General features: G+C 38.1%; 1 long non-coding RNA gene across 1 annotated transcript in view; it reads right to left on the minus strand.

The window, feature by feature from the left end:
- Positions 1-11,576, minus strand: part of LOC134859485 (uncharacterized) — a 100,620-nt gene extending 89,044 nt beyond the window's left edge. The window contains exon 1 of the long non-coding RNA XR_010165107.1: positions 11,312-11,576. This is a non-coding gene — a long non-coding RNA (uncharacterized LOC134859485). The remainder of the gene's footprint in view (positions 1-11,311) is intronic.
- Positions 11,577-13,013: the final 1,437 nt, after the last annotated feature.

Here is a 13,013-nt window from a genome sequence, read left to right on the forward strand (position 1 = left end):
CGTCTCCTATTCCCTTGAGAGTTTATCAATCTGATTCTACCCAGTTGTACCTTTTTTGTAATTTGATTGAGCTCCTCTTTTCACTGAGTGACTGAAGAGGGTTTCTGAACAATACAAACATCCCTCTCCTGTAGCAAAAATAGGAAAGTTTGAACAAACAACATTAAGATAAATCCACCAACTGCTCTGGTAAAATGTGTTATTTCTTTCTCATAATCCAACCGTCTCAATCAGCAGCTACACAGTGACATAGTTATCTATCGAGTACGGTGGCCCTGAAGGACAAAAAAACCCATACAGCATTGAAAGCACAAAGTGACAAGAAAGCACTCCAAAGAAATGCTGCAAATAATCAAAATACAAACAGCATAAGTAAAGAGAAATAAAAAAAAGAGACTCATGGAGGAGGGTAGTGATGAAAATAATTTGACCTAGCAGCAGCAGCAGAAGAAATGTTTCTTATTAAGGATCATTGACAGGCAGTGAGGAGAGAGAAGAGAGGGGAGACGGTGGTGGACGTCCCAAGAGGGCAGCAGAAGGCTTCTGACTTCTGAAATTCAACTTCAGCTGCCATGTTATCTCCAGGCAGCTCCGCTCAACTATTTACCATCTACATGACACTGTGACCTAGGACTGGGTGTAAGAGCCAAAAAGGGATTATTTTATCTTGATTTGATTTAAGATAAGAGTTACTTTATTAATCCCAAACTGGGAAATGTTTGCATGGAGCAGCGTAAAACAAAACAAGGCATTAGAAAAAAAACAATTCTAAAAATAGAAACATCTCAAAATAGAAATAGAATAAAATAAAGAAAAAAGCAACAGGAAGTAACAGAATGGAAGCAGTAGAAAATAAAAACATGGATCTGCTGCAACAGGCTGTGCACCTCGCACGGCGCTGATGGCGAATGAATTTATCGCAAAATGACATGTTTTCTGTTTATTCAATAATCATCATGGAGCCTATTTTTGTATACTCTCCAGGATGCCAAAATTAGCATTTTCTCCTTTATTTAGAAACTAGTGCCAACAGAACATAAGAGTCAAGTCAAATTTGAGAACAAATTAATAGATTTGGATATATTTTACTTTTTGATGACTTAATTGGGTGGAAAAATTCACCAAAATATTCACATCAGAGTTTCTAACATATTTGAGTAAGTTTGTGCTTGTTATTATCAATTTATACAACATAGGTGTATCCCAACATCTCAATATATGATTACTCTCAATATGAACAGGATAAATGATCCTATTGAATTATTGCCCAGCCCCAAATGTTAATGTGATGATAATATTTTATCGCTGCGGAACACGGGAGAATATTTACATATTGAGAATATTGAGTTCATCATCTCAGGAGTATTGTGTGAGGGAATATGAGGGAGATCTCCAGGCAGGTGTGTGTTGGGAGTCCAAATACTTTCATTGGAAATTGATGGCTCAGCGAGAGACAGGCTGGGTTTTGATCAAAGAGCAGCTACCGACATCTCAACATATGCCGGATGAATTATTAAAAATACAAGTGACCCCTTGTGAAGATATAAATTGCTGCTCCTCCTGCATCGGCATATGCAATATGTCAGCTCTGGAAGCAAAGTGGAGGTTATTTTTTATTAGCTTAAATCAAAATGGCAGCCTGTCACTCCAAGTGGATGTGCCATGGAAGGCTGCAGCTTGGCTCTACATCTGTAAGGACCGGCGAGCGCTCACTTTCCAGGAGAAAAGAAGCGTTTCAGCAGAGAGCGTTAGTGTTGGATAGACCATCAACACAAAACTTAAGTGATAAAAACAGAGCTGCTTAAATGATGGTTAATCTGTGAATCAAATAACAAGGCTGATGAAAAAATAATTGAACTTATGAATGTGTTCTTACATGTGTCTTGTTTTTTTATAAAGTCCACACAACTTACTGATTCAAGCAGGCAGGAATTGATGAAGCCAAAACAAAAACAGACGAGATTTGATAAACTTCATCATTCTTCACAACTGAAGACTTTATTGCTCAAGTTTGCACTGAGATTGTTTATCGTTTCTGAAATCACAGCTGATTTAAAGTGTTATTGGTGAGCCCACCTGTAGACGAGTCATTCTGTTTCAATGACCGCACTGAAGCGACATTAATCAAGAAAAATAAATGTCTCTTATTTTTTGCTCCAGGTATATTCTGTTATTTCACAGAACACGCAGCCTAGCAACAAGTCACAAAAGGGGAAAGATAAAGTGACAATTTTAATAAAGGAAGAAGGAAGAAGAAACAGGACACTGAGGTGATCATGTATGGTTGACGTTTTAGTGAAAGCACTGAATGATAAATTCTGTGCAGAGTTATAATGAATTTATACTTTGATAGAGATGGTTTTTAATCAACTCAATCCTGACTTTCTCAAAATCACATAAAACAGCCAGTTTATCTATTTTATAAACCAGCATCACTTTACTTTGTTAAAAAGCTTATTTATGTATGTAATCATAACTTCACTCACTTTTTTTATGATTTAATTTGTGAGCTACACTCTCCATACATTCTGCCAAGTTTCCTGAGAAGAGAGAAAAAATAAATGCTGCAAGTAATACATACCTAAAGGGATTCTATTATGCTCAACTCCAGGTTCAGATTTGTAAATATGGGTGGGAGAGAAACTCCGTCTGGAGAGGGTATCCTCCACAAACCTATAACACACTACAGGAAAAGGAAAACCTCAAAAAGCATAATAGATTCATGCATTTTATTCACAAATATGTAGATTCCTAAACGTAGTCGCCCACCTGGTAATTGTGCATATTCAACGGTTTTCTGTTTTATTGTTGTCTTAAAAAAAGCATCTTACAGATGGTTTATTGACTTTGTATGGTTTATTATGGTAATTAAATCCACCTTAAAAAATGTAAACTATTGTTAAATGAGATGTGGTGTAGAAGATACTCCTGCTGAGTTCTGCATATCTGCATGCTCCTCGCAGCCTTGTGCATAATGAAAGCGGAAAATAGCAAACAGACCTAATTATTTAGGAGCAATGGGAAGTCACAGCTCAACACAGGGGACCACCTCCAGATCTCCGACCAGTTTCTTGGCAAGAGTATTCCCAAATAACAAGCACTCAGTCTTAGGGGTGGGAGGACACAGTTTGAGTGGAGCCACACACACACACACACACACACACACACACACACACACACACACACACACACACACACACACACACACACACACACACACACACACACACACACACACACACACACACACACACACACACACACACACACACACACACACACACACACACACACACACACACACACACACACACACACACACACACACACACACACACACACACACACACACACACACACACACACACACACACACACACACACACACACACACACACACACACACACACACACACACACACACACACACACACACACACACACACACACACACACACACACACACACACACACACACACACACACACACACACACACACACACACACACACACACACACACACACACACACACACACACACACACACACACACACACACACACACACACACACACACACACACACACACACACACACACACACACACACTTATTTATACCCTTGCCCTGTGAGTGTGACTTCATGTGGAGTGACATTCTGTAGTGAAGTTCAGGAAGGGGAGGACTGGTTTGGGCAAGGGCCAGAGACAAACACAAGAGGAGAGGAGTGAGAGAGTTGGCAATTTCACAGTGATCATTTAAACGTTCAGACAATCAGAGCTTTAATTCTGGAGAGGAGGAGGTGTGTGTGCTGCTGATTAGCGTTCACATTCACACCTGAGGGTGTCCTCAAACAGCCACAGTGTCCACAATTAGTCATTGGGCAGGTCCGCTGGAACACCTCGCAGTGGCTGTTGTGGGGGGGGTTAAGTAGCACTGTTGACTTTTCCCACTCATTTAGCATTTTCTGAGTCTGTGTGAAAGTACAAATGAACAACCTTCTAGCTATACGTCCACTTCAAATAAGTGCTTGACTAACTATTCAGGTGTGATTCATGCTGCAGGAAGTGATTACAGCACACGAGCTGTGGTCTTTCGTTTTTCTGGGATTAGTTCCCTCTGAAGGGTATTGCAGGTCAATGATGATTATTTAACTTGATGAGATTGACGTGTAATCGTTGCATTTTCTCTGATTTGCTCAGTAAATAAATGTCTGAAACTTGATGCTGAGCTTTAAAACACTGTGACAACTTGGAGACCTCCAGCTCAGGCACAGAAGTGCACTAGACGATAATTTATGCTAAGTGAAAAAATTACCATATGTCTGCCATAAGAGCAGTGGTGAATCCTGAGCTTGCTCACAGAGGGAATTGATTGGCCTTCTGTTGTTAATCAGCAGTTGTTTTAGAGGTTGTGTCAGATGGCATGGATTCTGGCTTCCTGCTGGATAAAATATGTGCGGTTGCATTTAAAGATGGCTTCATAATCCAAACCAAGTGATCCTAGCAAGTAGATCAAAGGCAGCAGCTGGTACGGGGTGTGCAGGATCACCCACTCCCTGTCTCTGGAGCTGCTTTTGATTGGGGCGGAACAACTAAAAGATGCCTGACAATACTTCAGAGGGAGCTGCCAGGAGCGCACCTGTCTCAGTGGAGTCAGGCTGACTGCTCTTAGGCTCAGACAGTAGGCTTACCAAGATATGAGTTTAAGTGGGTGCAATTTGTAGCCTTGACTGCCATTAGTCTATCTGAAGACTCCATCACAAACGATGTGACCGCTCATCAAATCAGTTTCACTGGTTGTGAAACCGGCGTGTGAATTGTTCACTTCTGCAGCATCTCCCTGGCCCCCTTAGGGAGGGAGGGCACTTCAACAAATAGACGTGCCATATATTGCGAAGAGAAAAGGTCTGACAGATGAACAGATGGGTTCAGTTTATTACTCTCTGCTGTCCACCTTCAGCTGATGAAGTGAGGTGAGGAGTGAGAGAAGGGGTGCAGGGAAATGATCTGTGTCAATGCATTAGACCAAATTGCTCCTTTACCTGAACATACCAATGAGGACCAATGGCGTGGACAATGTCAGAGCAATTAGAAGTCCTGTGTTTAGAGGTTATATATCTCCTCCTGCATCTGATCTCTCCTGAGTGCAGCACCCAGCAGCAGAGGCTCAGACACAAGGCAATCTTTAGTGTAATTGATAGCAGCCTTATTAAACGTAAAAGGAATAAAAATAAAAATAAATGGCTTTGCACGGTCCAAAATACAAATATTTTTTGACACAGAAGTGCAAATAGCACTCTGGGTTATGGAGTGCAAATTATTTGGATACAAGCAGCTGTTTTACTGTTTAATTATATCACTCCCTAAATTTCCAGCCTGCCTTTACAGTAGAAAGAAGTTTTATATTTAAACATGAAAGTAATGTTATTGTTGGTGCAGTTTACTTATATTGGATAATTGGGTACTTTCTACTAAGCACTGGTTCTTAAGTAACACCATTCTGCTTGTGCCCAACACTTATAGTACATATATTGAATCGATACTTTCACTATTATCAAGCATTTCTTAAAAAAATTAACCTGCACAAATAACAACCACGGAGCTATGAAACATCCTTAAAAACAAGACCTGAGAGGAAAAAATGAGAGTAAAACATATTTTGAAGACATACTTTGGCAAATTTGACATCCCCAAAAGCAGTGTCAGTTCTCAAACTGTTCAGCTTCATATTAGAAATATCACAATGTGAAAATTAAGAATTCAGAGTAAAAGTAAAACAACAGATTTAAAAGCAATATGTACTTAAAATTCAGTTAAAAGTACTTTATTTTTAGGCGGACCAGCCACTATTTATTGATACGTGATAAGATACATTCGAGGTGGTAAAGGGGAGCAGATACCAATCTACAAAGATAAGTCCAGATCAGCCCCAGCTCTTAAGATTAGGGAGGATAATGATTACGCATTCGATTAATTGATGCCATTTGTCTGGCTGAATATAACTTATTGTTGTGTGTCTCATTTCTCTGAAGCTCACAAATACAGTATAACAAAGAAAAAGCACCTTTGCATTTGAGAAATAATACTGGCCCAACAATGGGAAAATGGATAAGTGATAGTGCTAGCTCAATGAGATTGTAGTCTTGCATTGCAATGTAAACAAGGACAATGAGCTACGCGAGTATGGTAAAGTCATTTTAGTTCAAACTCCAGAGTAACATCGATGTTGTGCCACCTGTAAAGTCTACAAACAATGGGTTCAAAGCAAGTCGTAAGTAGAACACCAACCTATCAACCATCAGGTCGGTGTGAGCATGTACTGTAGAGGCTGCGGTGATATGTGTGCAAAGGGAATAGCTCAGACGTTGTGGTATAAAAAGGACATGATGCTGACGATAATAAACCTGGTGGAAGGTGAGAGATTCTCTGAGCTACTGAACTACATTAAACCAGGCTATTGTATCCCATAAAAAGGCACAATTACTGGCCACGTTAAGAAAAGGAACAACACCAGAAATACCAGCCCAGGGCAAAGTTACTTTTAGCAGACAAGTTGGTTAGCTAGAGAGAGTTACATTACAGCAACCTAATGATGTACATTCACATCAGGGAGCTGGAACCAGCCTGTGAGTCATTTGAGTTGAGCACATAGTAGTTGATTGCCTTGCTCAAGGGCATCTAAACATTAGCTGGTGAAAACGGGAGAGCACTACTTGTTCATTATCCCCTTCAAGTTGCTGGGGGTATCAAGGTATTTAAACCAATAACCTTCCAATCATGGGTCTATTTCTATATGCTTTAGGGTACTACTGCAACCACAAATCTCATTGCAATTATCGGGTCATGAAGACGTGCCTCGAAAAATGTTGAATGAGAACAAAATATGGTTAATTTCTCTACTTTGTCAGATCATTCGAGGAGGCTATCAGGCGGTGAATGTAATCTGCTTGTCTCAGAGAACAAATTTGCTGATAGCTTTTGACAAGGAGAACGTCTTATCTGAAGCTGACGAAAAGGGTCATCATTAGTCTTAATGGATCGTAACAAACAGGGGGTGCTTAAAGGACCGTTTAATTTAGCAACAGGTTGAAGATTTTCTACCTGTTTGAAGTCACTAAACTGCCTCTGGGGATATTAAGATGAAGCTACAGTGGAATACAAAATGGGCCTGTGGACTGAGAGAAAAATAAAATGCATCACCGGTTATCTTAGACAAACTTTGATTTAATTCCAATTAAACTTTGGTTTTCCAATGCATACATTTTTTTCACTAACTCAATTTGGGGAATAATCTAATAGTGTATAATGTAGTTCAAGGTAAATGTAAGCACTTCAAGTCAAGAAAAATGAAGTGGGGAAAAATAGTCTATAATCTCCCTCAAAATACAAACATGTACTCTATTCTCAACAAAGATCAACGCAGTCGTGTGAAAATGTGTCTGTGAGTGATGTAGGTGGTTATGGGAAAATGAAAAAGAAATTGTAAATGTCAAGTGTAAACAAAGAAGGGTGAATATCTGAAGGTGTCCAGGACAACACTGTCTGTACTAGCTCAGCAGTTGGTTATGACTGATTTATAGCCGACTGATAAGAGGGATCCAGAGCGGCAGTGTGGATTCCCACATTCAGCGTGCTTTGTGTTTCCTCCACTCTATCAGCAAACATGTCAATTCACCCCGCCACTTATCAGAGCACCTTCACAGTGAATTAAAAGCTTGTGTGTCGAATTCAAGACTTCAACAGCATTTTATCATTTCTATAGCAAACTGTCACTTCAACTAACGAGGTCAACAACTACGATACCGCTCAGTATAAGTAACACGACAATGAAACAGTCTGCGGGTTAGCACAGTGTGTCAGTCGCAGAGTGGCTTGATGTAACAGCTCTGTTTGTTCTAGTGAATATTTAATACGAATAATCTTCGCCTCTTGTACAATTATACCATAAGACCTTTCCAAACAGTGGGAACACACATGATCTTCCTGTTGAAGCTTTTCAAGCCTTGAATTATTTCGCTCTCATTACCACGGCAGATTGATATAATCACATGCTCTTCTTAATATTCCGTTTACTGCCATATATCTGCATGTCGTTGGGTAATGTAATAAGAGTCCTTGGATTCACTTAGCTGGGAGGATAACTCAATTGTGTAACTTAATATTGTCTTTGCACTCACGCACAGCGGGGACTCATAAAAAAACCCTACTTTTTCGACATTCAAAAGCTCTTTTTTTTTCGAGCCCACGCGTAATGAGCATGTTATTAAATTTGTTGGTTTAATGACAAGACTAGGCAATGACGTAGTATTTTCAAATTCACATGTGGCACGCATAATGGTAATTGCTACATTACATCCCGCATTGCCATCATTAAACACACGATTCCTGGCGCCAAAGATCATTTACTGGCATTTATTTGTGGCTTTGTTGAGTTAAAATATATTGTTTGATCTAACTGCAGGGTATGTCACTCAGCACTAATGAATAATGGTCTATGGATATGAAATGAAACTTGTAAGATTGTTTATTCATTTGGGTGACATTTACCTAAATGCCACATATCTGCGCAGGCCCTTCTCTGAGACGTGCTGTATGTAAATGTAATTCCCGTATCACTGTACAATTGTCTGGAAAATATCACTAAACAGAACACTTTCTCAATTACCAGGGTTTTCTCTTGTCACTGTGGAATTGTTCATGAGCAGGCATTGTGTACATTTCCTTTTTGTCAATATTTATCAGTGTATGTCAAGCTCAATATGTAGACACTGGTAAACACTAACACTTAACTTTGACTCTTCTTATAGTAAATCAAACATTTAATTAACATCATCGGGCATTTTAGGTGTAAGCAGAACCTTAAAGGACATCAATATTTATTTGTGTACAGTGTTTGTCAACAATTATAATATCAGAAGTACAACCTTGTCTTACCATATTATCACAGCTTATTTGTTTGTAAAGTAGTTCCTTTGTTTAAGTGCTGCAAGTCAGCGTTTTATTTGATGACAAATAACAATAATACAAGCGTATCTACCCTACACCTTATTGTATGACCTATTAATGATAATTTGACCCTTTTAGAATTGTTATTATATCTAAATCTCACTCCTTTGGGACCTAAAGAAGAAAATGATGTGTTTTTTTACCACTAATGATTAACGACCTTAATTTCGCTCAGAAATCAACAAAAGATGCTTTAAAAACAGACAGGCACACAAACAGCTCTATATTGAGCATATATTAAATTATTGGTCACCTTAAAGTAACATTTCCTTCTAAAACAACATAAACTCATTTATTTTCCAAAATTGCCACATTTGAGGCAATCACACAAACACTCCACGGGCTCAGCTGATGTGCTGTGCACCACCACCCCATGGCCTAATACATTTTTATTTTGCTCCAACCCCTAGCCAAGCGAATAATGCGTGGTTAAATGAAGTAATCATTTTTACTGGAGACATCACTCACGGGAAGATAGCAGGTAGGTATATCACTTCCCACCATATGGTCATGGCTGTCAAGAATGGCCAATCAGAAAGCAACAATTTGCCACAGAGTTCCATGTTGTGATTAAATAGTTCCAAGGATGGCTCCGGCACACAGGAAGCTCTTTGACCAAACTGATACGCATCTCCGGCTACAGATTGGAAGTGGTGGTGGCGCAGCTATGTGGCTCTCTCTGTCTGAATTTGTTATGTTATTCTTTTCCATTTTCCCCCACAGGCTCACTGTGCAATAGACTTATTTTTGTCTCATGAATATAGAAAAGTTCAACTTGACTCTCAACTCAAATCATGAAAAGTACAGAAAGGAGCGAGGTATGAATATATTTCTGAGATGGTAAATTACAGAGAAGTGGGCTGTGAATAATGAAGTCCCAGAAAATATAGGCTATTATACAAGCTCAGTTACAGGTCTTTGATGTAATAAAAATAGATCAAATCAGTGACCGTTTCTTACAGGTCTTATATGTTCCTTGTATTACATACAGCTGTATTGCATGTAATGAAAAAGTGGAATGGCACGAATAGAAAAAAACTGTATATTTTCTTCGTAAAACTATCAGACTGGCAAGAAACAAATGTCTTGTTGTCTTATTGTATTACTCATGTGAAAAGGTACAGACATGATGTAGCCCCAACACTCTTCATAGAGAGAATTCAATGCACTGGTATTAAAAGAAAGAATGCCATTAGTTGAAAAAGCAGTGGCATTGAAAAACTTCTTTTGAAAAGAGAATGCTTTTAAGTATTTATTTGATAACCTTATGTGGCTTGAGTTTGGTGAGCTTTCAGTTATTTCTAGTCTTTCCAGCTTATTGTTACCTGTTTGTATTTTCTTTGTTGGTAGTCTATACTAGATAAATACAATTCAACAAAATATTAGTTACAAAAAGCCATTGTAGCTGACTAGCAAACTAAATACATGTCCAAATATATACTTTTAAATATCTCTATCCTACACTAAAATATACCCTAAATTATCAATACCATTGTAGAATTATGTAAAATAGCTGCTTTTTAAACTATACTTGAGTAAAAGTACACAAGAATAACCAGCTAAATGAACTAACAGAGTACAATGCCTCCTTTCAGAGTGTGGAATATCTTTTGAGGGTCTTGAAAAAGTGTTAGTTTTATCTTATCCACAGCATATAACAGTTTGTACAAGTTGTTATCGTTGTGTGCCACTAGGTAGTCAGGATTTATTTCCGTATGACTTCAAGGGTTTGGTATGTAAACTAAAAAGGTAAAAAGAAACTATAGCAGCTACAATAAATACTGTTAATGCAATAAAGTACAACCTTTTACCCTCGAAAGTAATGAGATGTCTAAAAAGCATAAATTGTGTAAAGTACAAGTATCTCTATTTTACACTTGCGTTCAGTAATTCATTGTGTAATATGTTACCACTGCTTAAAGTTGTATCTACATTTCTAACATAAGCAACACAGTTGTTACTCAACAAGTCTCATTAGTCTTTGCACAACACAGTCTGAAAGCAAAGCAAGGATGAAGAAATTCTCACAAGGCCTGGCACACAGGCCCAATCACAAATCACATACCCTCAACAGCTGATTAAAACAAGCAATAATGCATTATTGGGGACATTTTCAATTGCAATGAAAGTCGTTGCAGACTCTCTCCCCAAAGTCACAGCATGCAAAAATATTAACCAGACAAACAAAGTGCACATAACGTAACATCAGCGACCACTTCAAGGAGATCGATACAGCCACAAAGAGAACTTCGACAAACCAGAGAAGCAAACAGACAGACATTCAGAGGGTGTATTTAACTCACGTTGTTTGACATTGAAGCTCTTTCTCCTTTCTTTTTAGGGAGGTGGAGTGGTCGATATATCCATGTCTTATAATATCCATCTGCCCTTGTTTGACAGAAGAACTCATTTCGTCTCTCCATGCTGCTGCTAGCTGCTAACTACAACACTGTGGGGCTTTTGTCATTACAAATACTGGAGAAAAAGATAACTCATGTGATATTGTTAACTGTGTTATTGTCTGGTTGAGAGTCCATAGTCTGATTTGGCTGGTTTCACAATTCAATTGGTTTGATACTTCGCTCCTACTTCCTCTAATCAACTTCACCTGGCATCACGTTGGTGACGTCGACCGGACTGCAGTACCGCGTTTGACCACATGGGCGGTCACAATATTTTTAATAAATGTCAAAATACAAAATGTTGAGAGCTTATTCATCCTGGCTTGCCTTGGCTTGTCACTTTCTCATTTTGGTTCATATCATAAACATAATAAGATATTTATTTAATTTTAAGTTAAAGTATTACAACCCAATTTAAAGGTATACACAAATTAATAAAATGACAACACACTGTAAAATATATGAGAGAACTGTGTACAATATATCTATATAATAAGTAGAGATCCTCTAGTCTTTATGAGTGTTAGTTTTATGCAGAAATGTGCAACATTGTCCAAAGAAAGAGCAAAGGTTCATAGTATGAAGAATAAAAATGCATGCAATGTACAAGAGATATAGACACAAAGATGAGCCATTTTTATAACATAGTCTGATATAAAGACATTCATTTAAGATAATTAATTGGGTTCAACACTAAATGGATACTTTTAAGAGTGGAATGTGGATTCAGATTTAGTAATACAAGCATGAGCAAAAACAGTGTAGCTACTCTGTTCCAGTCAGGCATTTAAAATGTTGCTTGAAAATGTATTTATAGTACCAAAATGTTAAATAACTGACCAAACTGAATGATTATTTCACACAAAATAATATATCTTTGAGCTGGTAAAGCCGATACAGCAATTTTAACTACTTAATATACGGCCATGTATTTTAATCACAAATAGCTTGTCATCATTTATTTGTAAATTATATTTTCTATTAATAATGGGAACCTGCAAAGTAAGAAGTATTTAAGCTGTAAATGCAGAGTGGTGAAAAGTATGATAGTAGCCTCAGAAATATAGTGGGAACAGGTAAAGTCATAGAAAATGTAATTATTCATGGATATGCTACTTCAAAATTGCAATCAGTAACTTTCACCACTGGATTTCGTAGACCCCTCAGGTTTTCCTGTTTATTTCTAAGATTTATTATAAACCAGGCACCTTATTTCTGGTGCTAGATAATGATTTGTTGCTTTATGCAAATGTTTTTTTATTGTTTGCAACGTGCAATGGCAATTATTTTAAATGGATGCACTTGTTTTTGTTTTACTGAAGTGCCATCTGCGCGGCATATCTGACACTGATGAATGCTGGACCTTTCTCCTGTCATCTTTCTTTTTACCACCCACAGTTAATAAAATGGTTCATGTATGCTTTCATGTTTTAACATTTCTCAAGTCTACATTGAAATGTCAGCGTCATGAAGCAAACCTAAGGTAAGTACACTTGTCAAAGGAGAAGGGCACTGCAGCCGCAAAATTAATACTGGGAAATATGTCTTTTCCTGAATATAACATTTACAGTGTCAATGTTTCCTGTTTTTGAAAAACATGAGT

The sequence above is a fragment of the Eleginops maclovinus genome, chromosome 23, assembly GCF_036324505.1.
Source record: "Eleginops maclovinus isolate JMC-PN-2008 ecotype Puerto Natales chromosome 23, JC_Emac_rtc_rv5, whole genome shotgun sequence".
NCBI lineage: Eukaryota > Metazoa > Chordata > Actinopteri > Perciformes > Eleginopidae > Eleginops > Eleginops maclovinus.